The following is a 25,789-nucleotide window of genomic DNA, read 5'->3' as shown; positions in this document are numbered from 1 at the left end:
AGTCTCTTTACTCCAACTGCCCAAGATAACCAACATTGGTTATAATGTTGGGCGTGTATATAAGTATCAGGGAATGATTTTAGATTTTGACCTCACACTTACGCTGTTTTGGAGACCCTCTTTATGAAAACTACAAAATTAACTTCAGGGTCTTGAACGAGATCTCTGCAAGTGAGTGCTTCTGAGCCTTAGCCCCACTGTAAATTCAGCCCTGATCATTTATTTACATTTTAAAAACAATCAAAACAGGGACCATACTATACATACTGTCTGTAAACTTTTTCCCCTCAACTATATGTCTTAGGTACCCTTTCCTGCCAATAAATCTGATTCCAGCTCATCTTTTAAAATAATTCTATGGTTTTCCTAATATTCTTTATACATGTATTGAATGATATTTAAATTATTTCCACATGTTGATCCTCTCCCTGGGGGATGCTTTCCATAACAACAGAGCCTGGAATATGATAAGCCCTCAATAAAATGTTTGTTGAATTGGTGCCTTGTTCTGAGCTGTGTAGTTTCCAGGTCTGACTGGGTTAAAAGATGGTGACCTCAACTCTGAAGCTCCCCTTGGCTGGAGTGTTGAGACAGAGAACAAAGCATCAGTATTCTGTCTCCAATGCCTCTCCCTCCTCTGTCCATCTTTCCTCCCTCCCGCTTCCCATGGGCTATCAACACTCAGGGCTCCTAGTGACGGTGGGAAACCTCACTGAACAGGTTTGGCCACAAAACAAGATGGTGTTTCAGGAATATGCTTGAGATTTCAAAGCACTTCTAACCTTTTAGGGAAAGTTTCCTCAACATTCTTTCCCCGGATGGCAGCAAAGTCCCAAGCGTGCAACTGGAAAGACAGTGGCAATCAGAGAGTCTTGAGTTCATTTAGCTCCTGTGAATCTGGAAAATAAAGAATATTAAAAATGAATAAAAATTTCACAAGATCAAGGAGTATGGGACTTTAGAAAGTTCTCTTTAGATTCTTATGAGATTGATAGAATGGACGGTGAATATATTTAATTTATCTAGGCCAAAAGGCATAATCTGTTCATTCGTGATTAGAGACATTCTCTAGAAATAATCAGCAGACGTACCAGCAGAAGAAACAGTAGGTTCAAAACCTATCATCCCAGAATAATGAATAGAGTTTTGATGCTTTTAAGGAGAAAATGCATATGCTCATATCCTCAAATAAATCTCTACATCATTCATGAAAGATAGTGGAATATTAAGCCTACCAACTTCTCTTATTTCCAGCCTCTATAGCCATCTAATCTAAACTGAGATCCCTCTTCTCCATGGGTTCAGTCATGTCCCCAGGCCCAGGTGAATCTAAGGCACCCAAGGGCAGGTGCTCAGTATAAAGGACATAAGTTACTGTTCCTTGCTACTTTCTCAGCTTTACATAGGTTTGACAGGAACAGGGCTCTTGCTTCATTCCTAATGCCTGAGTGGCTGACAAGGACAAGTTTCAGTAACCAGGTCACATGTCTCTCCCATAGTTTTCTCCAGATCCTTGAACTATACTGGCACCTTTTTTGATATTCCGTTTTTCTAGAGTGAGGACCCTGGGTAGACATCGCTAGTTCACTCACCACCACTCATTCTCATTTCCTAATAGTACTTACACTGTCTTTCTAATATTTACCTCTTTCCCACGCAGTTCAGACATTTCAGGGAAATCTGACCCCATGCCCAGCTCAAGAGGTGGGCTCTGGTGAGCTCAAGGCCATCCACCCGTTGCAGTGCCCTGATCAGTTCACCTACTCAGGGATGTGCCAGCGACTCAAGCTATCTAGTCACAATGAATCTCAGTGTTTTGCTCAGACTATGGGGACTCGGCTGCTCTATTTCTCATTGGAAATAAGCCAGAAAACTTTTAGCTCCCATTGCAGCTGGCAAAAACTAGTTAAATGTTCACCGCTGTTTCCTTTTTCCCCTGGGCACACAGTTCACTACATTGCCCAGCCTCCCTTGGAATTAGGTCTGGCCATGTGACTGAGTTCTAGCGAATGGAATGTGGGCCATATCCATGTCTCACTTATCAAGCCTGTTGCCTCCTAAGTGATCATTCCTTCTCCTTCCCTATTTCCTGGCTGAATGGAGAAGCACAATGGAGGGAGCCTGGGTAGCAATCTGGAGGACGGCGTCCCAGGACTGCTGCTTGACCAGGCACATTGTGTTGAACTGCATGGAGAAATAAATTTATATTTTGTGAAAAATACTAAAATGTTGAAATTGGTTATAATATTAACCTTCCCTGATTACTTCACTCCCTTACCTCTGAATCTTCCTTTTCATAGCCCCATAAATCCCTTTTGTTGATTAAACATGTTGCTTTGTGTTTTTCTGTAACTACTAGAATAGGATTAACTGATAGAGATCCTGCCTTGCACCCCATTCTGATACAGATCCTGGTTTACACTGTGGCTTTTGGGTTGTGTGGTTGAAGCTTATTTGATTCAGTTCATTCCTGGCATTCATGTCACCCTGCCTAGGGAGCACAATCTTGCTTGTTTAATGGCTTAACTAGTGATTGTGGTTAGATGCTCCGCCTTATTTTCTCCATTTGCTAAAATAACTTTTTTCCCCCCACTGCAATTTGCTGTCCATTTAGGGATTAAGGATAACCACTACAGGCTCCATATTGCTCCTGGTTAATTACTTAGTGCTTCTTAATTACTCACTAAGGAGCCTAGCAGCCAAATAGTTTAACTAATATCACAAGATGAAAAAAGATATAAACTTGGATAGGAGCATCTTACCCTTACTTTCACGGGGGTTATAGTTCTCTATAACCAGATCAAAGTATCCATATTCATTGTTCATATCACTTTCACAGGGATCAAAAGACCTTGGAGGCAAATGACAAGGGTCAATGGAATAATGGAGTGGTTTGATTTAGTCCTTTCCAGATAATTGTCTATTTAGAACAAGCAGTCTTCTGTGTTAATAGCAAAGGCCAACCCCATGTCAGATCCACTTTAATAAACAAACCAATGTTGAGGAAATGCCAAATATGACCACCAGCAAGATCTTTTCTTTTTGCCCCAACCTTTCTTTCTCATACTATTTTACTGTCCCACCCAAGGAAGCCTCCCTGCCACTTGCTCCATCAGACTAGATGTGTTAAATCAGTATCACACCAACTTTTTTTAACCTAGTAATCCTGCTTCCCATCTTTTCTACCTTCGTTTGTATTGACCACTGAAAATTAAAAAAAGTTAAGTCAAAATTTCCTTTCTCAAAGCACTTACAACCTCATGAAGGAGGCAAAATGCATTTTAATTGTAATAAAATATGGGAAGTGCTATGATAAAGTTATACACGTGATGCTGTGAGGCACAGAGAAGAGCCGCTTAACCCAGTATGAAGTTCATAAAGGCTCTCAGGGGGGGAAAATGCCTAAGCTGAACCACAAAAAGCTGAATGCTATCTGAACATAAACCAGGAGCCTAAAATGCCAGCAGCTGATGGGTGGAGGGACACATTCAGGGAAGACGGTAGAAGGCACGAGAGGTCAGGGCTTAGAAAAGATACCTAAGCATGCTTTTGAATTTGTTATTCCTCTTAGAATTTAAGTTTCTTGAGTGTAGAAACCTGATCTATCTCATTCACTGATGTGTCTTCAGTACCTAAAACAGAGCCTGATACCTACATGGAGCTAAATTAGTATTTGCGGAGCTGAATAAATGCCTGGAAGTGATGCCATCAGGTATGCATCTCACATGAAACATGCTAGCAGCCATGTGCAGCCGGCAGGGAGACCAGTCCTCAGGCAAACGCAATAGACCCAGAAGAGAAGGGGACCTCCGCATGGCAATGAAGGCAGGGCAAGGAAAAAGGGACATATTTGAGAAATGTTTACAAAGTCAAGTCAGCAGGACTTGGTAACTGGATGTGGGAGACGAAGGAGAAATCAGTATGACCCTTAGTGATCAAGAATAGAGCAGGAATAGATTGGGAGGAGGGAGATATAACAGAAGAAACCTACATGGCTAGGAGTTTGCTTTTAACAAAATCTTTCTCCCACCCTTCACCCTCTCAGGGATCCCCTAACCAGGTAATGTCACATTCATACTGTCATGCTGGTTTAAGTGACATTTATATAATTTTGAAATTATACAATTTATGATATTATAAGTTAGGATATATTTACATATCCTAAATAATATGTTATTTAAAGGTGTATGTTAGACCTTCTCACTGTATCTTTCAGATCAGTTACCTCTACTTTGTATTTTCCATATTTTTGACTCCCTGTTCTAAATTCTTGGTCTGTGTATATATATATATACACAGACACACAGACACACATAAATATATGGCTGTGTGATTTCAATAATATTGAAATTATAAATTTGTGCAAGTGCTTTTATTTTGGAGAAGACATTTCTCTAACAGCTAGATGAGATAAACTTTTTATTCACTTAAGATTATTATTTATTATTAGGATGTAGCACACAATTACTTTTTTTAACATTTTTTATTGATTTATAATCATTTTACAACGTTGTGTCAAATTCCAGTGTAGAGCACAATTTTTCAGTTATACATGAACATATATATATACTCATTGTCACATTTTTTCCTCTGTGAGCTACCATAAGATCTTGTGTATATTTCCCTGTGCTATACAGTATAATCTTGTTTACCTATTCTACAATTTTGAAATCCCAGTCTATCCCTTCCCACTCTCCGCCCCCTTGGCAACCACAAGTTTGTATTCTATGTCTATAAGTCTATTTCTGTTTTGTATTTATGCTTTGTTTGTTTGTTTGTTTGTTTAGATTCCACATATGAGCGATCTCATATGGTATTTTTCTTTCTCTTTCTGGCTTACTTCACTTAGAATGACATTCTCTAGGAGCATCCATGTTGCTGCAAATGGCATTATGTTGTCAGTTTTTATGGCTGAGTAGTATTCCATTGTATAAATATACCACATCTTCTTTATCCAGTCATCTGCGGATGGACATTTAGGCTGCTTCCATGTCTTGGCCATTGTAAATAGTGCTGCTATGAACATTGGGGTGCAGGTGTCATCCTGAAATAGGGTTCCTTCTGGATATATGCTCAGAAGCGGGATTCCTGGGTCATACGGTCAGTCTATTACTAGTCTTTTGAGGAATCTCCATACTGTTTTCCACAGTGGCTGCACCAAACTGCATTCCCACCAGCAGTGTAGGAGGGTTCCCCCTTCTCCACAGCCTCTCCAGCATTTTTCATTTGTGGATTTTTGAATGATGCCCATTCTGACTGGTGTGAGGTGATACCTCATTGTAGTTTTGATTTGCATTTATCTGATAATTAGTGATATTGAGCATTTTTTCATGTGCCTATTGATCATTTGTATGTCTTCCTTGGAGAATTTCTTGTTTAGGTCTTCTGCCCATTTTTGGATTGGGTTGTTTGGTTATTTCTTATTAAGTCATATGAGCTGCTTATACATTCTGGAGAGCAAGCCTTTGTCGGTTTCATTAGCAAAAATGTTCTCCCATTCTGTAGGTTGTCTTTTTGTTTTACTTATAGTTTCCTTTGCTGTGCAGAAGCTTGTAAGTTTCATTAAGTCCCATTTGTTTATTTTTGCTTTTATTTCTATTGCTTGAGTAGACTGTTCTAGGAGAACATATTTGCGATGTATGTCAGATAATGTTTTGCCTATATTTTCCTCTAGGAGGTTTATTGTATCTTGTCTTATGTTAAAGTCTTTGATCCATTTTGAGTTTATTTTTGTGTATGGTGTAAGGGAGTGCTCTGGCTTCATTGCTTTACATGCTGCTGTCCAGTTTTCCCAACATCATTTGCTGAAGAGACTGTCTTTATTCCATTGTATATTCTTGCCTCCTTTGTCGAAGATGAGTTGACCAAAAGTTTGTGGGTTCATTTCTGGGCTCTCTATTCTGTTCCACTGGTCTATATGTTTTTGTACCAATACCATGCTGTCTTGATGACTGTAGCTCTATAGTATTGTCTGAAGTCTGGGAGAGTTATTCCTCCAGCCTCTTTCTTTCTCTTCAGTAATGCTTTGGCAATTCTAGGTCTTTGATGGTTCCATATAAATTTTATTATGATTCATTCTAGTTCTGTGAAATATGTCCTGGGTAATTTGATAGGGATTGCATTAAATCTGTAGATTGCCTTGGGCAGTGTGACCATTTTAACAATATTGATTCTTCCAATCCAAGAGCATGGGATATCTTTCCACTTTTTAAAGTTTTCTTTAATTTCCTTCATCAATGGTTTATAGTTTTCTGTGTATAATTCTTTCACCTTCTTGGTTAGATTTATTCCTAGGTATTTTATTACTTTGGGTGCTATTTTAAAGGGGATTGTTTCTTTACTTTCTTTTTCTGTTGTTTCATTGTTAGTGTAAAGAAATGCCACTGATTTTTGAATGTTAATCTTGTAACCTGCTACCTTGCTGAATTCTTCGATCAGCTCTAGTAGTTTTTGTGTGGACTTTTAGGGTTTTCTATATATAGTAACATGTCATCAGCATATAGTGACACTTTTACCTCTTCTTTCCCAATTTGGATCCCTTTTATTTCTCTCTCTTGCCTGATTGCTGTGGCTAGGACTTCCAAGACTAGGTTGAATAGGAGTGGTGATAGTGGGCAACCTTGTCTTGTCCCAGATTTTAGTGGGAAGCTTTTGAGTTTTTCACCGTTGAGTACTATGCTGGCTGTAGGTTTGTCATATATAGCTTTTATTATGTTGAGATATGTTCCCTTTATACCCACTTTGGTGAGAGCTTTTATCATAAATGAGTGTTGAAATAATGTTTATTATATAATACAATATTTATTATTAATGATCAACAACATAAATAATTTCAATTGGCCTTGTTAGTCTGTAACACTGTATGAAATTCCAGCTATAGCTGCTTCCCTACCCAAACAACTAATAGTGTTCTGAATAATCAAGGACACAGATGGTGACATCAACTAGGATCTAATCATGTAACCTTAGGCTGCCATTTTCTCAGGTCTGAAATGAAAAGGTTGAATTCTGACCTCTGAAATGAGAAGGTCACTTCAGTTTAAAGGGTAATCTGGCTCTTTCAGAGCTAATAATCTGGGCTGATAATATTTCAGCTCTTTTCTCTGGGGAAGAAAGAGAAAGACAGGTTTATCCAGTTACTACGTTTTTTCCTCTCCTCAACCCAAAATCATTTTTAAAAAGAGCTCGTAGGAGCAAACAAAAATAAATCAATATAATAATACAGGAAAATATTGAGATTTTAAAATGAGAGGAAGAGAAAAGAGATGAACACACACAAATTTATTCTATAATGTCCTATAGTTGGGTCACAAAGTCTATGCAGCACTTTCCGGTGGCCCAAGCAGAAAAGAAAACATGATTAGTTATTAAGCTCACATTGTTCATAAGATAATAGCAAACCAAAGCAAAGCTTTGCCTAGAAACTTATTCTGAGAAAACCTTCTCCCATGGGTCTTGTGTCAGTATCCTTGAGCTGCCATGAGAAATTACTACAAAACGGGGGGCTTAGAACAACAGAATATATTCTCCCACAGTTCAGAAAATCAAGGTCTTGGCAGAGTTGGTTCCTTCTAGGGGCTCTGAGGGAGAATCTGTTCCATGCCTCTCTCCCAGCTTATGGTGCTGCTGGCAGTCCTTGGCAAGTAGCTGCCTCACTCCAGATTCCACCTGTCATGTGGCTGCCTTCTCTGTGCATGTCTCTGTATCCAAGCTTCCCTCAGTGAATAATACTGTGTCTATACTGACTGATCAATTGTAACAAATGCACTACACTAACGCAAGCTGTTAGTAATGGGGAAACTGTGGGGAAGGGAGAAGGGGCACATGGAATTCTCTGGACTTACTGCTCAGTTTTACTATAAAACTGAAGCTTCCCTTTAAAAAAAGTCTATTAATTTTAAATAACTTAATACTGGCTTTTAATATTTATATGTAATAATGAAAGTCCAATAATAACATAATATAATTGAAAACTAGCATTTCAAAACCAAGCCAGGACTTTTGATGCTCTAACCATGTTTTAAAAGATAAGGCACCCAAAGCTCTTCTTCTCTATCTAGTTTGCACAGCTGTCTGGGGCCCTGGAGCACCCTCGTCCAATGACCTGGCCTTGGCAAGAGCTTGTCTCAGGGACCCTCCACCACCAAGATCCCTCTGGTTCCCAGCAGGGTGTGGGGCACCAGGGGCAGCTCTGTGCTGGCATGTACCTCTTTTATTGGGTTGGTGATCACTGCAGCCATGCCTCGGTTTGGGGACATCCCACTGCGCCGGCTCCACCTGCTTGCCCAGCCCCTCATGTCTCCACCTGGTCATGCGCGCCACACCTTGGCACCAGGGATGGAGAGGATGCTGAGCCAGAGTGTCTGCTCTGAGCCCCTCTCTGAGATCGGCGGGGCAGCTGTAGCTAACATGGTGCAGGAGTAGGCAGGTAAGGTGGCTGGAAAGGAAGCCTGGTGTGGGGCTGGTTTGTTTCCCCACCTCCCCTGGCCCAGCTAAGGCCTCAAACCCGCAAAGCCACAGACGCACTTCCACACAGCTTTGGACATCCAGTCTGTCATTCCTAAAGCCTGGGTGGCTGTGCTTGCAGCCTAAAAATAAACTCCCACTTCCCTTGGGGGCATTGGGATTTATTCTATTTAAATTGCACAGATTGCTTTCATTCCTCGGGGTTTGAAGCACTGAAGGCTGAAATCTGCTTCTCAGCTCTTTGCACGTATTTGTTTTTGTGATGGAGTCACCCTTGCAACAGGGGCTGCTCCTATGGCAACTGCTACAAAACAAGATCAGGCCTCCACCAGTTGAGGGGAAAGGAAGCCTTCCAAGAAAGCCTGGCACTGCTAGGTGGATCTCCCTTTTAAGGGCCTGGACGGCATGAACAACGATGCATGACAATGATGTTTTCATGATGAAGTCCTGCATTGTGCTAACTCAGCTGAAAATTTCTTTAAAGTATGTCTTTCTCTTTGGGTTAGAAGGAAATGTTGGAATTAGGAGTTAACACTTGTTTCGAACAGTTACAAGAGGATAAAGTGTTACACCTTAGCTCATATTCTAACAACTGCAAGCACTGGCCTTGATATCGACATACAGATAGATATGATATATAGAGCTATATGGCTAGATAAAGCTATAGGTGAATAGATATATACAATGCATACAATATAATGCACATGTAATTACATAAATTGTTGCACATATTATAATATTCCAATTATTTTGAAACTTTGTACTTCTGAGCAGATATTGTTTGGAAAATACTTGCAACACTTTACACTTTGAATTTTAAGTTCTTATACTAAATTCAGAGTTGAGGTCCAAGATCCCTCTGGATCCAGCTGAAAAGCAAGGCTTCATTTCCTTCTAACAGAAGAATTCTTGACCCTATTAGACCTCATGCTCACTTTTTTGTAATGAATATTTTGTAACACCTCCTTAACTATCCTAAAATGCAACTTATAGTTAATATTATTTCCCTACAATATAATTTTAAAAAAATCAATACAATGCTCTAACTACAATATAAAGTAGAACTAAAAGGAAAGTAATTAATAATAATATGATACAGGGACAAGCTAAGAGAAGACACTGTGAGGTAGACGTACGCCTGCCCTTCCATGTATAGTCACATATGAGAGTGACAGCCACAAATGAAAGCTGATACAGATGTCTCATTGGCAAGGAAAATATTCCAAATTGGTGACAAGATTTTCTGAAATGGCAAACAAATCTTAGTAAAGCAAGCAAAACAAAATGGGATCTTCCTCTTTTTAACATCATAATTGCATTCATGGAATTCAATGTATATTAAAACCATGCAAAAGATCCTTTGGGTTTATAGGTAAAATTAGGTTCTAGGCTCAGATAATCATAAATACGGTGTTCAGTTTATTTGTTTTCCTTAAATATATGATGGGACATTCAAAAGTTGATAGAAGTATCCCATGCCAACAGTGCTACCCAAATATTGTGACAACTAAGCCTCCTCCTACACAGATTTCCAAAACATCCCCTAGAGACTTTTTCATAAGAGAGAAATAAACCTCTATTGTCTTTATGTACTTTGTGGTCTTTTTGTTATGACAGCTTAAGGAATACTCTAGCCATACATACAGTTTCAAGTTATTTTATATATGTTTTATTTATTTGTTTGTTTTTATACCATTAGTTAAAGGTAAGTATTATGATCAGGCAAATAAGAACATTCTCATAAGGAAACAAGTACAACCATACCTCATTTTATTGTGCTTAGCTTTATTGTGCTTCATAGATATTGCATTTTTTTTTAATTGAAGGTTTGTGCCAACCCTATGTTGAGTAAGTCTACTGGCACCATTTTTCCAATAGCATTTGCTCACTTCATGTCTCTTTGTCACTTTTTGATAATTCTCACGGTATTTCATTACCATCATATTTGTTGTGGTGATCTGTGATCAGTGATTTTTTGATGCTACTGTTGCAAAAAGATCACCACTTGCTGAAGGCTCAGATGAGGATTAGTATTTTTAGCAATAAAGTATTTTTATATTACGGTATATAAATTATTTTTTAGTCAGAATGCTATTGCACACTTAATAGATTACAGTATAGTGTAAACATAACTTGTATATGCACTGGGAAACCAAAAAAAATTGTGACTCACTTTTATTGTGATATTCACTTTATTGCGGTGGTCTGGAATCCAACCGAAAACATTTCTGAGGTATGTCTGAGGAGACTTCTCTGAAACATAGAACAAAGACAGAAGATATATTGATTTAAAGTGTACTTACTGTTTCATGATGCATTCTACCAGACGAGATTGTCCTAGCTTCACAGATATTTACACTTTTGTTATCATGAGGCAGTATAAGGTGGCTATTAATTGCTTAAGTTTGTAGTCAAGTCCTAGCTTCATCCTTGTTGCTGTGTGGCCTTAGACAAGTTACTTAACCTCTCTGTGCCTCATTTCCTCATCTGTAAAAAGGAACCAACAATAGATCAACTTCATTGGGTTGATGTGAGAATTAAATGCAATTCTTCATAAGTGACCAAGATGTTGGATAATCAAGATTCTTGTAACATAATCAGAAAGCCCTTTACTGTCTCACTGTCTACTTAAAATTTATTTAGTGGGAGAAGGCCTTCCCCTGCTTTGCATGAAAAATCAGGCATCTCCCTCATTTTTCTGACTATCCTTAGATAATAAAAAGCTCTACAACCTCATTAAGTTGTAAAACACAATCTTATTTTTGATGCTTAGGAAGTCATGTTCCATATAACAATAAAGGCTTCAGTTTCATCCAAAGTTCCCCCCAGTTGGGGTCTTCTAATGAGAAGAAGACAGGTACAGGGGACAAAATTCTCCTCTATTTCCTCACCTTACTCCTCCAATCTTGATCTCCCAATTTGATAACCAGGGTTTCTCATCAGTTGAGGTGGGAGGAAAGGTAGGGAGGTGCGTAGAGAAGTTCTTACTTGGGACCACTGGAAGATGGCTCCCCACTTTCTGGGCTTGGCAAATGTTCAAAGGTAACTTTTATTTTCTGATGTTTCAGAGGCCCCACCATGACATTCAACTGCACTTCCTGTGTTGAGAGAAATGTATTTTCTCCTGGTTGCTGTCTGGTTGCTACAGCCTTAGCTGTGTGTGTGTGTGCGTGCATGTGTGTATCTGCGTGTCTCTGTGTGTGTATTTTCAATTGCTCACTGGACAGAGAATCCCTGTTGGAGACCCGCTGTTCCTCCAGGCAGTCCCCTAGCCAGGATTTAGGAAGGCTCTGAGTCACCCCTTCCTCCCTGAGGGTCCACACATGGACTCTGTCCTGACACTCTGGGAGCGCCTGCTGATTGAGGACAGCTGCAGCTCGCTATCACTCTGCTCACGAAGCTTCTTGCCCACCCTTCTCTCTTGCTCTTTAGAAGCTCCAGTCACAAGTCAGACACAACAACTGGGCCTCCTCATTGCAGGAGACACATTCCAAGCTGCTGGATGGTCCCAGGAAGCCCTCTTTACTTGAGATGAAAAAGAAAGCAACCCTACTACACCCATTTGGTCCATATGGGAAAGAACCTAGAGAGCACCTCTCCCCAAATACTTTTTCTTCAACTCTTAGGTATTTGACTTGGCTGAAGTTGTCAAGAGTTTTCAACTAAATCCTACTCCGTAAGCCCTCTAGGGTGTTTAGCTTACAACTCACTTTGGTATTTAATATCTATTGTCTTCATGTCTTAGTCAAAACTGGGAAAGAAAGAGACTCATTTTTTTATCTTCTGTATGTGAAAAGCATTTGTAATAGTGATTAGTAAGTGGTAGCTAACATGACTATCCTGACATAAAACAAGACATGTGGGTAGTTTAAAGTTAGTAAGTGGAACCAAAACAAAAGAATCACTCATATTGTCCTCCTCTAACAAATAGGCTTGGAGAATCAATTCGATGTTGTGAAGTATCTTTTCCAGTTTATTTTCAGAGTAGAAGAAATTTTTCTCTATTTGGGATAAATTAACTGCAGTTCAGTTTAAGTAGAGCAGTGGACTTGTGACCTCTTATTTCTAGTCAGTGATACTTTGAAACTGAGTCATACTAAGCAAAGATATATGTGGCAGGAATTACGGCCAGTATGGGGCCAGTGAGTGTACAGGGCCATGATGTTCCATGCAAAGAACGTGGAAAGATTAACTTCCAACCCCTTTGACTATCATTTCCTTCAGCAGATACAATAGGGAAATTGCTGTCCACACTTTTGAAATGGTTCCTCCATGGACGACTTTTTCAGGGAAAAAAGATTTACTGTTTTTTAAAAACAATTTAGATTAGGAAGACATGATTTTTTGTTGTTATTGTATAACTGCAGTCTCCTTTTTATGCTTTCTTTTCTAAAGACTGATGAAAAAAGTTTACTGGGTTGTTCTGATTGGACCAGTCAAGTTCCAGCCATGAGAGCCTGGGATGAATGCTCTCTGAACCTCTCAGCAGCGACTTTGCTTCTCCATCAACTGGGGAGCACACACCTGCCCTGAGTAACTCACAGAGCTATTTTCAGGATCTAATTGGCAAGTATGTGTAAAAATAGCAATGATGCTATTTCATTATTAGTGAAAGTACTTGATAATTATATTGAGGGAAATAATTTTCCTGTTGTGTTTGGGCTTGTCTGCTGAAGATAAATTCTGGAGCAGGCCGAAGAGAGAGCAAAGTCATATATGAATCCTGGGCAACTTGGGGCCTTAGGGCATCTGACAGAACTTTGGAATAGAGCCCTGGACATCCATAATATGGTTAGAGAGAGTGAATGGCACTGTATTTTCTCTGTCTTAGCTTATCATGTTCTACTTCCAGCTCTCAGGCAGTTCAAAGCAGAATATTTCTGTAGCGTGATATGAGTACCTTAAACTAACATGGCAGTAGGACCTGAAGGAGAGAGTAGTCACCTCACCAGCTCTTCATCAAGACAAAGCAGATGCAGATAAAAATCTGGCCAGGTTCACTGGACTTTCAGTTCACTTGTTAAACAGAGCATGCTATTAGCATCAAGGGTCTTGGTGATGACAGCACTGAACATGCCTGTCTCTTGAGGTGTGCTGCTCTGATCCTGATTGACGCCCTTTGATGGAGCATAGCTGTCACGTCTTTCTCCATCATCTGGGGGATCCCCTGTCCTGTGTCAGATCTCCTGCTTTTTGAATGCTGTTTTCCTCTTTCTTGGCTTACTCTCATGTTTTGTGGAGAACCTTGAGAAAGGACACACAGAAGGTAAGATTCTGTGATATTATATACCTGATTATAGCTTTGTCCTACTCTAATGCTCCACGAATAGTTGATTAGGTATAGAATTCTACACTGCAAGTAATTTTCTTTCAGATTTTGGAAGGTATTGCTCCAGTGTTTTCTTGCTTCCAAAGTGACTACTGAGAAGTCAGAAGCCTTTCTGTTTCTAGTATCGGGTATACTACTACTTCTGCCTGTCTGGAAATGAGTAATATCTTCTTTTTACCCCTGGCATTCTAATATTTCACAAGAATATGCCTCAGAGTGGATATACTGGGCTAAGTATCTACTGGGCTTTTTCAATCTGGTAACTTATGTCATTCAATTCCAGGAAATTTTCTTGAATTTTTTTGTTTATTGTCTTCCCTTCCTTTTCTTTCTTCTTTCTGGCACTTTTATTATTCACTGTTTTGATTTCCCTGGATAATCCTATGGGTTTTTTTCATCTTTTCTCTTTGTCTTCTACTTCATGAGAGAAGTCCTCAAACGCACTTTCTCAAGTGCTATCAACAGAACTTTCTGCAATGATGGAAATGTTCTATATCTGAGCTGGCCAATACCTTAGCCTCTAGCCATGGGTGGCTTTGGAGTGTTTTTTGAAATGCAACTAGTGCAAATGACGAGTTGAATTTTAAATTTCGTTAATTTTATAAGTAATTTACATTTAAATTGGTTAGCGGTTACCACATTGGACAGAACAAGTATTTTTTTTTTCTGCTACCAAGTTTTTAATTTCCAAGAGCCCTTTTCAGTTTTCTTTTTCTAAATCTTCCATTTCTATAGCTTTGGTTCTTGTTTAATGGATGCAATATCCCCTCTTGTCTCTCTGAGGATAGATATGATTATAGCTATTGCTTTTAAGGCTTGAATAATTTCTGTTTTCTCCAAGATGCTTTTTCTGTTTGTTCTTGTTTGTTTTGGTCTCTATCTTCTATATAACAGGCTTTCATCAGATATCTGGTAACACTGGGTGGCCTACTCAAAATTAAGAGAGAGAAATTTAAAAACATTAAAAAATCTGAGTCTGTGAATTCTATTGTAGGGTGATGTTGGTAGAGAGGCTGTTGGCAAAATCTTGATGTCAGTATCTTTAAGCATCTTCTTTAGGATGGCCACGTTCCCCCAGGAAAGTTTTCCAATCTCTCCCCTAATGAGTAAAGATTCAGCTGTTCCTTCTGTGGACGAAGTAGGGGAAGAGGTTGGGGAAGGGGGTGATCTCTCAATCTCCTTTAATGAGAATGAACATCCAGACTTCTACGGGTGAAGGAGGATCTAGGGCTCTAATTTCTTCTCAAACAGCTTTCACTGTGGTCCTCCTTTTATTAGCTTTTCTCTCCCTTTTACCTCCAGTCCTGGACTTGTAGTCCTAACTTAAAGAGCCTACAAATCATGCCCTTTGAAGAGTTTGCTGTGTCCCTATTGTTGGTTTCTTAGCTTTCCCACTGATGGCTTGGGGTTTTGTTTTCTCAGGTCTGTTAAGTCACTTACCACTGATCTAAAAGTCCTTCAGCTTCCAAAATTTTGTTGCTGTTGTCTCCTCTCCTGTTCTCCTAATCCATGTGGGTTTAGGCCCTAAAATACTTCTTATTTTTAATGGTTGTTCAAGAGGGAGGAAAATTAAATGCACATGTTCAGTCTACCATTTTAACCTGTAAATTCGGAAGTGTCTGATGTAAGGTCCAGTTCTTCTGTAATGCATTCTTCTGACTTATTTGCCTTTAGCAGAATTAATCCTGTCCTTCACAGCACTTGAATATTTTTAGTGTGGTACACAAAAAATTGGATCCTAATCCATTTGTTTCTGTATGCCTCTTTCCCCAGAGAAAATATTAATCCTAAAATGTCAGGACCCAGTTTTTATGAATAGCACCTATCACAATTAACAGTAAGTGAGGACTCAATAAATGTTTGCCATACTCAGGAATGTATAATAGTTAGGTTCCAATAAGGGTAGTGATGAACCTTTTTAAAAATCGAACACTTATTTGGATATGTTTTCTGTTTTTAATTCCCCTTTTTTTTTTGCTGTCTTCCCAAATTAAAACTGAAAACTGTTAGCCCCCCCACAATATAGAAGCCTGTTTATACATCAGCTAGATTAGTTTCTGAATTGATCGCCCTCTGGTGGCATTTCAAGAAACGAACTTCTTGTAGAGCCTGTGGGTGGTCTTTTAAGGAGAGGATATCTGGTCTATTGCTATTAAATTCTCAATAGACTGCATCTGTCTATTTTTCTTAGTTTTCCTAATTGAACATGCACGACTTTTGCAATCAGAGAAAAGCTATAATTTTCAAAATCACTTGATGAGTTTCTGATATAACAGCCGAACAAAAATACAAATATAAATTATGTGTATTTAAAATACAATCTATTTCTAATGTTTACTTTGCTTTTCTTATTTCTCAATCTGACTCAATTGAATTACAACAACCTTCAAATCTACCACTGATAATTCAAATGGTAAATATCTTAAGTTCTTTATAACAGAAAATCCATTTTATTTTATATACCAAAAACCCAAACAGTTTCTTCTGCTCAAATTAAAAATAAATCTGAAATCTTTAGTATACAGGTTTAATCATGTTTATTTAAACAGACATAAAAACGTGCAAAATAAACTTTCTTGGATGCTATATTTAATGACAGGGTCAAAAATCTGTAAACACCTCCCCTGTCACTATCATGCTGGTCTGTGCTTGTCAGCAAGGCTATACTCGGGGATGTAGTGGGGAGAACAGAGGACCCTGTTTGTTTATATTCAAGATGAGATAGGATATGATTTGTACCAGGTCTCATAAATGTTTTAAGCAACTGCACAATACCATACATAGAGAAATTATTAGAACAAGGCATTTTTAACTCACAAATACACACACACACACACACAGCATACGTATCTATTAATATCCAAACTGAATAAAATTATTTAAACTTTCGAAGTTTAACTGTTCACAGAACCATAGCAAAGAAGTTCATGCCAAGCAAATATAAGAGAAATGGATACTATCAGATGACAACCACAGGAGATAAAGATGGGAGAGACACTCCATCCCTTCCCCATCCCTCTGAGAGCAGAAAACATGCTTGTCACATGAGTCTAACCAGTCTGAGCTCAGAATCTTTCTAGTTCCTACTCAGCAGGAATTGGTCATTTGTGGCCCAGTGACTGTTTATGTTTTCCCTTCTTTCCTCCTCCTCCACTTTCTCCTCTTCCTCCTTTTCCAAATAAGTATTCTTATTCCAGTTACCCTGCTCCTACTTTCTCATCTTGGGTATAGTCAGAGCAGAAGACTTGTCTTTGGTTTACAAGTGGCAAGAAGAGCTCCACTGGAGCCTGATAATGAGGACGGCACATCACTCAGAGATCGCAGACACTGAGCTGGATGCACTAACTGAATAACCTCTGGGTGTGGTCGCCACTGGGGAAGGAATGGGTGTGCTCTCTGTGCAGGAAGGGGGATGTGCACGGGTATGTGTGTTCACCAGGACTGTGGCAGAAACTGTTAGTTGTCTGAATGTTTGATCTTCCCTTTTCAACAATTACAGACTTTCAACTGTTAATAGTTAACTGTGCACAGAACCAAAACATTCCCCTCAGCCTCTTCTGCAACTAGTTGTAGTTATGTGACTACGTTCCAACAGATGGGATATAAGCATGACTTCTGGGTGTAACCCTAAAAGGAAATGCACATTCTCCCTTTCAATTTCTCCTTCTTTCCACTGGCTGGAACGCACACGGAATGCTGAGCTGTCTATAATAGGGGAATGAGGACAGCACGCTAGGAATGGTGGAGCAACAAGACAAAAGGACCCTGGGCCCTGGACATCTTTGCATTATAGAGCCAAGCTTTAACTTCCCAGATAAATTTTTATGTCATTTAAGCCATGGCTATTTAAGGTTTTTTTCTTACACAGTCAAATCTTTATTCTAAAAAGAAACATGCCAAGGAAGGAAGCAGATCTCATAAAGCAGAATTTAGCCAAATCTGGAGATTTGAGGGAAACATTCTGGAGATGAAGTTTAATCTCTGATTTAAAGAATGAGAGGAATTATCCTGGAAAAACTTTGAGACAAGAACAAGGATCTGATATTGGGATATGGAACAAAGTTAAGCATGGAAGGAGACAGATGGTATTTCCTGCTAAACCTGCAGAAATCAGCACAACCCAGATCATTCTGAGTCTTGTAGCCTCTTGAATGAGGCAGGTGAAGAAGATGAAAAGTCAAAAGTAAATCCCCAAAATGAATCCAACTACGTGGTTTACAAAACCATTTACTGAGAAAAGAAACAACAGAGAAGTGGTAGTTTTGGTGGGAAGATGATGAGCTCACTTTCAGATACACGGAGTGTGAGGTGTTCTTGAGTAGGCAATTAGTCACGTGGATCTTGTGCTCGGAATTAAGATCTTGGATGGAAATATATGTTTTGGAGTCACTGGCAATCAGATGGTAAACAAAGCTAGAGGAATGGATAAGAAAACCTAGAAATGGATAGGGACACCTAAGAAAGTCTACACTGAGAAAAGAATGCAAGAGAAGAAGGTCTAAAACCCAGCCTTTAAAGAAGTCCTGCATTAAATGACTAACTATAAGAGTGGGGACTGACCAGGGAGACTGAGAAGGAATGGCCAGAGAGAAAGCAAGGAAGCCAGGCAAGTTCATTGTCATGGAGACCAAAGTAAGAAAGTGTTTCAGTAAATAAATTATGACCAACAATGTTGGATGCTGTTGCAAGGTCACATAGGATGAGCTCTGATAAGAGCCTACTGTGTATATATCTGAAAAAAAACAAAACCATTAATTTGAAAAGATACATGCACTCCAATGTTCATAGCAGCATTATTTACAATTACCAAGATCCAGAAGCAACCTCAATGTCCACTGACAATGAATGGATAATAAAGATGTGAAAAAATATATATATCCATATATATAATGGTATACTACTCAATCATAAAAAACAATGAAATCTTGCCATTTGCAACACGGATGGACTTTGAGGGTATTATGCTAAGTGAAATAAGTCAGACAGAGAAAGACAAATACTGTATGATATCACTTACATGTGGAATCTAAAAAATAAAACAAGCTAGTGAATATAATAAAAAAAAAAGGTACAGATTCATAGATATAGAGAACAAATTAGTGGTTACCAATGTGGAGAGGGAAAGGAGGGCAATATAGGGGTAGGAGATTAAAAGGTACAAACTTTGACACAACACTGTAAACTGACTATACTTCAATAAAAAATATATATATATACAAAAAAGGTACAAACAATTATGAATAAAATATTCTATAAAGATATATGTACAACACAGGGACTATAGCCAATATTTTGTAACTTAAGTGGAATATAATCTTTAAAAATTGTGAATCACTATATTGTATACCTATAACTGATATAATATTGTACATCAGCTATACTTTAATATAACATTTTTTAAAAAATTGAGGCTTAAGAGTCACACCCACTAATACCAATGTATGAATGTTATTTTGATACCAATTCCAAAAATAAATTTTAAAAGTATGAGACAATTGAAAAAAAGGAGAACTAATCTAAATTAAAAGTAAAATTATAGCTCATGTAAATGCCATACACTATGGGCTGAGCTATATATGCCTCAAATTCATATGTTGAAGTCCTAATTCTCAGTACTTACTTAATTATTTTTTCTTGAAGTATAATCAATTTATAATATATTAATTTCTGGTGTACAGCATAGAGATTCATTTATATTTTATATATATACACACACACACACATACACACACACACATACATACACATATACATATACACACACACACATATATATACATTTATGTTCCTTTTCATAGTTTTTATCCCCAGTAGTTCATAATGTGACTGTATTTGGAGGCAAGGGTCTTTATAGAGGTATTAAGTTAAAATGAGGTCATTAGGGTGGGCCCTAATCCAATATGACTGATGTCCTTGTAAGTACAGGAAATTTGGACACAAATAGTTATAGAGGGAAGACTATGTGAAGACACAGGGAGAAGATGGCCATGTACAAGCCAAGGAGAAAGGCCTCCAAAGACACCAGCCTTGCAGACTTCTTTATCTTGAATTCAGAATTGTAAAAAAGTAAGTTTCTGTTGTTTAAGCCACCCAGTCTAGGGTACTTGTTATGGCAGCCCTAGCAAACTAATATATCATATATCTTAATATTGTAGAAATAAGAATGTAGCTTCAAAACTTATTGACCTCTCTCTCTCCCATGAATCCTGGAGAAATTCTGCCATTAAGAAAAAATATGGATTTGAGAAATGAATTACAACAACAACAACAAAAGAGGCTCCTTGGGAGTCTGAAGGGTTCAAAATGGTGTGGGAGGTAGATGTGCTTATCTAGGGAGGATGCAACTCTGCCTGGGGTGGTGGGCAACCAGAAGCAGCCATGAGAAGGCCTGGAGGGAAGCAGAAACCAGCAGCAACATCCCCACGCTGCCCAGGACTTCTATCAAGGCAGAAGCATGAGGGCACCAGGCTGAGGAGAGGGGTTATAAAAACAGGAAGTCTGACCAGCTGCCTGCAGACGACTTCTTTGCCCTTCCTCTTCCAAATCCCAGGGCTGGTGGATTATGAACTGGGGAGATGGTCTCTCAAGCTACTTCTTCCTTAGAGATCAAAGGTGCAACCCTGAACAGAGTTGCCTGATGGAGTGACAACAAACAGGAGTGATTAGCACTAATTCTGTGGTGATGGGGGCTCATTTGCTTCCTTCTTAAACTCATCTGGAGGGTTACACATGCCTCTTCCCCAATTCACATTAGCAGACACTCCCATGGGCAACATGAGCTCATAGGCCAAAATACCCTGGCACCTGTGGAAGAGCTGAGAGATCATGAAATGCAGACAACACACTGAATCACACATACCAACTGAATTAGAATTATTAGAACAGATTAATCAAGAATTTCAAAGATGCATGATGAATGTACTTAAGGAGATAAATGAAGATATCAGCAACATGAAGAAAAAAATCATTAAAAAGTGGAAACATGGGTTATGAAAAGTAAAAAATTCTGATGAGAGAAATGGTACAGATCTGGCTTCAACAAAGTGAAGGTGCTGCGCTCTCTAGTTAAACTCTCAAGGCTTTCCAAAAATTCACAAACTACCGAAATTGTTTTCTTTGATACCCCTATGGGTTGATTCAAGCTGCTGGCTAACCAGTATACCCCAAATATGTGCACACCAAGCACTATTTCCAGACTGTGGCCTTTCTCCTCTCTCTTTTGTCTTTTAAATCCTGTTTTTGCCTTTGTTTCTTAACAATAGTGTAATGACTGCCTTCCTCATGTGACTGAATTGCTGAAGCAAATTAACTAAAGGTTCCTGAGTTATTCTTTGACTAAATAAAATATTTGAAGGGAAAATGCAATAAATAGGAAAAACTGCATGGAGGATACTGCTAAAGAGTAAGTTAGAGATTTGTAAAATCAGATTGAGAAACTTTCCCAGGAGGATGCAGGAAAAAACAAAGATACAAAAAACATACAAGGGAAGATAAGAGATGTAGAGGGTATGAAAAGAGCACAATGCTAATATCCAGATTTTATGGGTTCAGAATAGAGAGGGGAAAAGAATTGGAGAAGATACACTGAAAGAGATAATGAAGGTAAATTTTCCTAAATTAAAGAAAATGAAGGATCTCAGATTGAAAGGAATCAGAAATCAAAGAAAACAAAACAGACAAAAACCAAAAAAAGATCCCTACCTAGATTCATTACTGTAAAATTTAAAAACATTGATGATAAGAATAAAATACGCAGAGTTCTCAGAGAAAGAGAACAGATCATTTAAAAAAGATCAAGTATCATGTTGACTTCAGACTTTCAAAGCAACATTAGATACAAGAAGAAAATAAAGTAGTATTTTTAAAGCATTAAAGAAAAAGACCTTGGAACCTGCAGAAAACATTATATTAAGTAGAGATGTTCAGCACTGGTATCATTACTGTTAACAAATTACCAAGGCTTCTGGGCCATGCAGTAAGAAAGAAAAAGATAAAGAGGTGTAAGGGTAGGAAATGTAAAGCTAAAACATTTGCAGATACATGATCATGCATTTTAGAAAAAAACCAACAGAATAAAAAAACTACTAAAGTTCATAAGAGAGCTTAGGCATTATAAAAATCAATAGAATTTTTTCTTTAAGTTCTTCTTACTCCTTTTACTAGAACTTCTCACAAATACCCAACCTAAATTTTAAACACACACACACACACACACACACACACACAGAGCATTCACAATAGTATAAAATAATATACCATTCATTATGGCAACAAAAACCATGAAGTATCTAGGAATTATCTTAACCAAGAATGGACAAGACCTCTATGGAGAAAATTATAAAATTTTAAAGACATAAAACATGATCTGAATAGTTATATTTTTTAACAGGGTGACAATTTTAGTATGTCAGTTCTTCAGTTCTCAATCTACTGAATTCAATTTTAATGAAAAATTCTGTTGGATTTTCAAGGACCAAAAACTTTGTCCTCAAATGTATGTGAAAGACCAAAATCCATAAATAGCTAAGCCAGTCTTGAAAAACAAGATTAAAAAGGGGGGACTTCTTTTGCAAGATACTAAGACACTGCAGAGCCAAGCAATAAAAACAGCGTGGGGTGGGTATAAGAACAGACATCATGGACCAATAGAACAAAGCAGGGTGCTCAGATTCAAACCTACACGTACAGAATTAAATATACACTGGCATCAGGCAGCAACAGGTAAAGGGCTTAGAAATAAATGGCATTCTACTCCATAAAAGTCACATATTTAGTTCAGCCTAGAACAATTTACAAAACCTGGTATTCAACACACAGATCTGTCAGAGAGTGGATTAATTCAGGGACATTAATGAATGCTAAATGAAAAACAGGTGTGTTTTTCACTGCGGTTAATAAGAGAATAATAGATTCTAGAACCTCTCTTTTAGGCTTGTGCCATACTTGAAACATTTAGGGAGGCTTTCCCCTCGAGCTGACAATCTAGGGCAACTGACTTTCTTAGGCACTGGGATTTCCCCCTTGGTGTATGGAAAGTAACAGCAGAGTCAACATTTAAAAAATGCGGATCTCCTTCATGCTGACATCACATAATCAAAGGAAAATATGGGACATAGCGGTATTTCTTGAACAAGTTCTCATCTCAGGACCTTTTCACTTGTTGCTCTGCCTGAAAGTCTCTTCAGATATCCTGCTTGTTCCCTCACTGCCTTTAGGTCTCTTTGCTTAAATAGAATATCATCAGAGAGATCCCCCATAACCACTCTATTTACAATTGCAACCCCCCCTTCCCACTTGAGCATCCCTGCCCATTCCCCTTACCTGCGTAATTTTTCTCCACACTGTGAACAGTTTACTTATTTCCTTTGTTTATTGTCTGTATCACACTTCTTGAATGTAAATTTCACTAGGGCAAAAGATTTTGTCATTTTTTTCAATGTTCATTTCTGGCACATAGAAAGCACTCAATAAATATTTGTTGAATGAATGAATGATTATTGCATCTTAGCATTCCCATAGATACTGGCAACAGTACTAAGTATAAGACCATCATTTGAAGTATAGATAATAAATCAAGTCTTTATAGAAAATCTTCTTTACTTAACAGTTGAGACACAAATCAGAAAGCTCAAACAGAACAATTTGTAGCTAATCCTTATTAATGTTCACTTAATGTGGATCCTGACAGTGTTTACTGGGTCATTTTTTCTTCTTTGAGAGAGAGAGATGAGATTAGCAATTCTTGTTAATTTCCCTGCATTTTTGTGTCAGGACTCAGAGTCATTATCTGAAGAAGAAATGATTAAATCCTGGCAGAAAGAGATGATCAGTGCTGTACCTTAGAAATCTTTATAATTTCTGAGCCTATAAACCTTATTTTATAAACATGTAAGCCTGTAGTTATGAGAGAAAAAATACAGTCCACTTACAAAGAAGATGATTTCAGAAGTAAAACATCTGTGGTAGATTTCTAATTATGTCCCTTTTACTATTAGAGAACTATATGTTCTCACCAATTGCCATGTGACTTGAAGTGATACTATACTCGTTAAGTTATTTTTATAATAATGCAGAATAACAAACCACCCCAGTGGCTTACAAGAGGCATTTATTTTTCTTCTTCACAGGTCTGCAAGTCAGCTAGGATGGCTCTGCTTCAGGATGCGGCTTTTCTGGACTTGTTTGTCTGAAAAAGTCTGTTTCACCCCGTTGAGTATAGAATGCCAAGTTGAGAGTTTTGTTTTGTTTTTGCACTTTAAAGCTGTCATTTCATTTTCTTTCGGCTTGCATAGTTTCTAATGAGAAGTCTATAAAAACTCTTATTATTGTTTCTCTGTATATAATATGCCTTTCTTCACCAGCTGCTTTTAAGATTTTTCTCTTTATCTCTATTTTTCACCAATGTGATTATGATATGGCCTGGTGCAGTTTTCTTTATATTTACCTTACTTGGCTTCTTTGATCTTCTTAGATCCAATATCAAATATTAAGCTTGGAATATTTTTGTCCATTACTTCTTCAAATATTTTTTCTTCACCCCCATCTGCTTTATGAGGCCACATATATTAGGCCTCTTTATATTGTTCCATAGGTCACTGAAGCTCTGTTTTTGTTTTGTTTTTTAGTCTACTTTCTGTGTGTGTCATTTTGGATTGTTTCTGTTGCTATGTCTTCAACTTTATTGCTTTTTTTCCCTGCAGTGCCTAAATTGCTATCCAGTCCATACACAGATTTAAAATTTTCAGATATATTTTAAATCTCCAGAAATTCTATTTGCTGCTGCTTCTTTTTAAAAAAATCTCTTCAGTTTCTCTCCTGTCATATTTTGTGTTAAATCCTTGAGCATACTGAGTGAATCTACAATAGGCATTTAAAGTCCTTCTCTGTTTTTGCCATCATTTTGTCATTTCTGAAAATGTTTCTATTGACTATGATATATTTCCCTTTTTATTTGGCATGTCTGTTAATTTTTGACTGGATGCCTGATATTTTAAATTTAATGTTATTAAGTCCTGGATTTTGCCCTAGTTTTTTAGAGTATTAGACTTTGTTTTGGCAGGCAATTAGGTTACTTTATTGAGCAGTTTGAGCCTATCAGGGCTTGTCTTGAAGCTTCTTAAGGGTCTGCATAGCTTTTCCTTTAGACGCCAGAGTCTAGGGTTAGTTTACCTCACTACTAAGGCATGGCACTTCTGGGGTCTCTACAGCATATTCCCCTCACCAACTGTATTCAGCAGTCTCTCCACTCTGGCTGCAGGGAACGCAAAGGATTCCTAGTCCTGTGTGAGCTCTGAGAATTATCTGGCTTACTGCTCCCCAATAATTGTTTTTTCCTGGCCTTGTGCAGTTTCACAGGACATATTCACTGATTTTTATTCAGCCACAGATGCAGCGGTACTCGTAAACAGATTCCTGAAGCTCTTTAAGAACTCCGCCTCATAAATTCCAACCAACCTGGCCTCCCCATGTGCCCTAAATCCAGTTCCTGTCTTCTCAACTCAACAAGTCCTCCGGCTTGTCGGCGAGACCCTCGGCTGTGTTTGAGCTCCCCTGGTACCTGCAAGCTGGACACTGCCTCTGGGCAGAAAGCCAGGGAGATACAGGGCCCACCCCGTTAGTTTCTTTTCTCTCAGGTACAAATGCCCGGAACTGTCTACTGTCCAATGTCTGAAAACAGTTGTTTCACACACTTTGTTCAGTTTTTCAATAAATCCGGATCCATTTCTTTTTCCTGTCCAGACGCGGACGTCTTAAATGCCTTATAGAAAATGCAGATTGATTTATAAATGCTATTTGCTATGTTTAAAATTCACCTCTCTCTGTGGTACTCCTTGTATTCTTCTAAGGAGATGGCACTGGTCATTTCCTCTAGTGGAATCCTCCAGGGACTAGATAGAGCCCGACGCTTGCGTATCCTCAGCTCCGCGCGGGAAGCTCCCAACCTGTCTCTCCCGCGCGCGCACCTCCTTCCCTCCCCCACGCCGCCCGCCCTCG

The 25,789-nt window shown here is 38.4% G+C and overlaps 1 long non-coding RNA gene across 1 annotated transcript in view; it reads right to left on the bottom strand.

Moving 5' to 3' along the window:
* Positions 1 to 25,765, bottom strand: part of LOC116660021 — a 34,192-nt gene extending 8,427 nt beyond the window's left edge. The window contains exons 1-3 of the long non-coding RNA XR_004315374.1: positions 23,117 to 25,765; positions 10,640 to 10,719; positions 783 to 897 (exon numbers count right to left, since the gene is read on the bottom strand). This is a non-coding gene — a long non-coding RNA (uncharacterized LOC116660021). The remainder of the gene's footprint in view (positions 1 to 782; positions 898 to 10,639; positions 10,720 to 23,116) is intronic.
* Between the last annotated feature and the right edge of the window lie 24 nt (positions 25,766 to 25,789).

Source organism: Camelus ferus, chromosome 26 (assembly GCF_009834535.1).
Source record: "Camelus ferus isolate YT-003-E chromosome 26, BCGSAC_Cfer_1.0, whole genome shotgun sequence".
Taxonomy (NCBI): Eukaryota; Metazoa; Chordata; class Mammalia; order Artiodactyla; family Camelidae; genus Camelus; species Camelus ferus.
The sequence above is the reverse complement of the archived record's forward strand: the minus strand, read 5'-3'. Positions and strand labels throughout refer to the sequence as shown.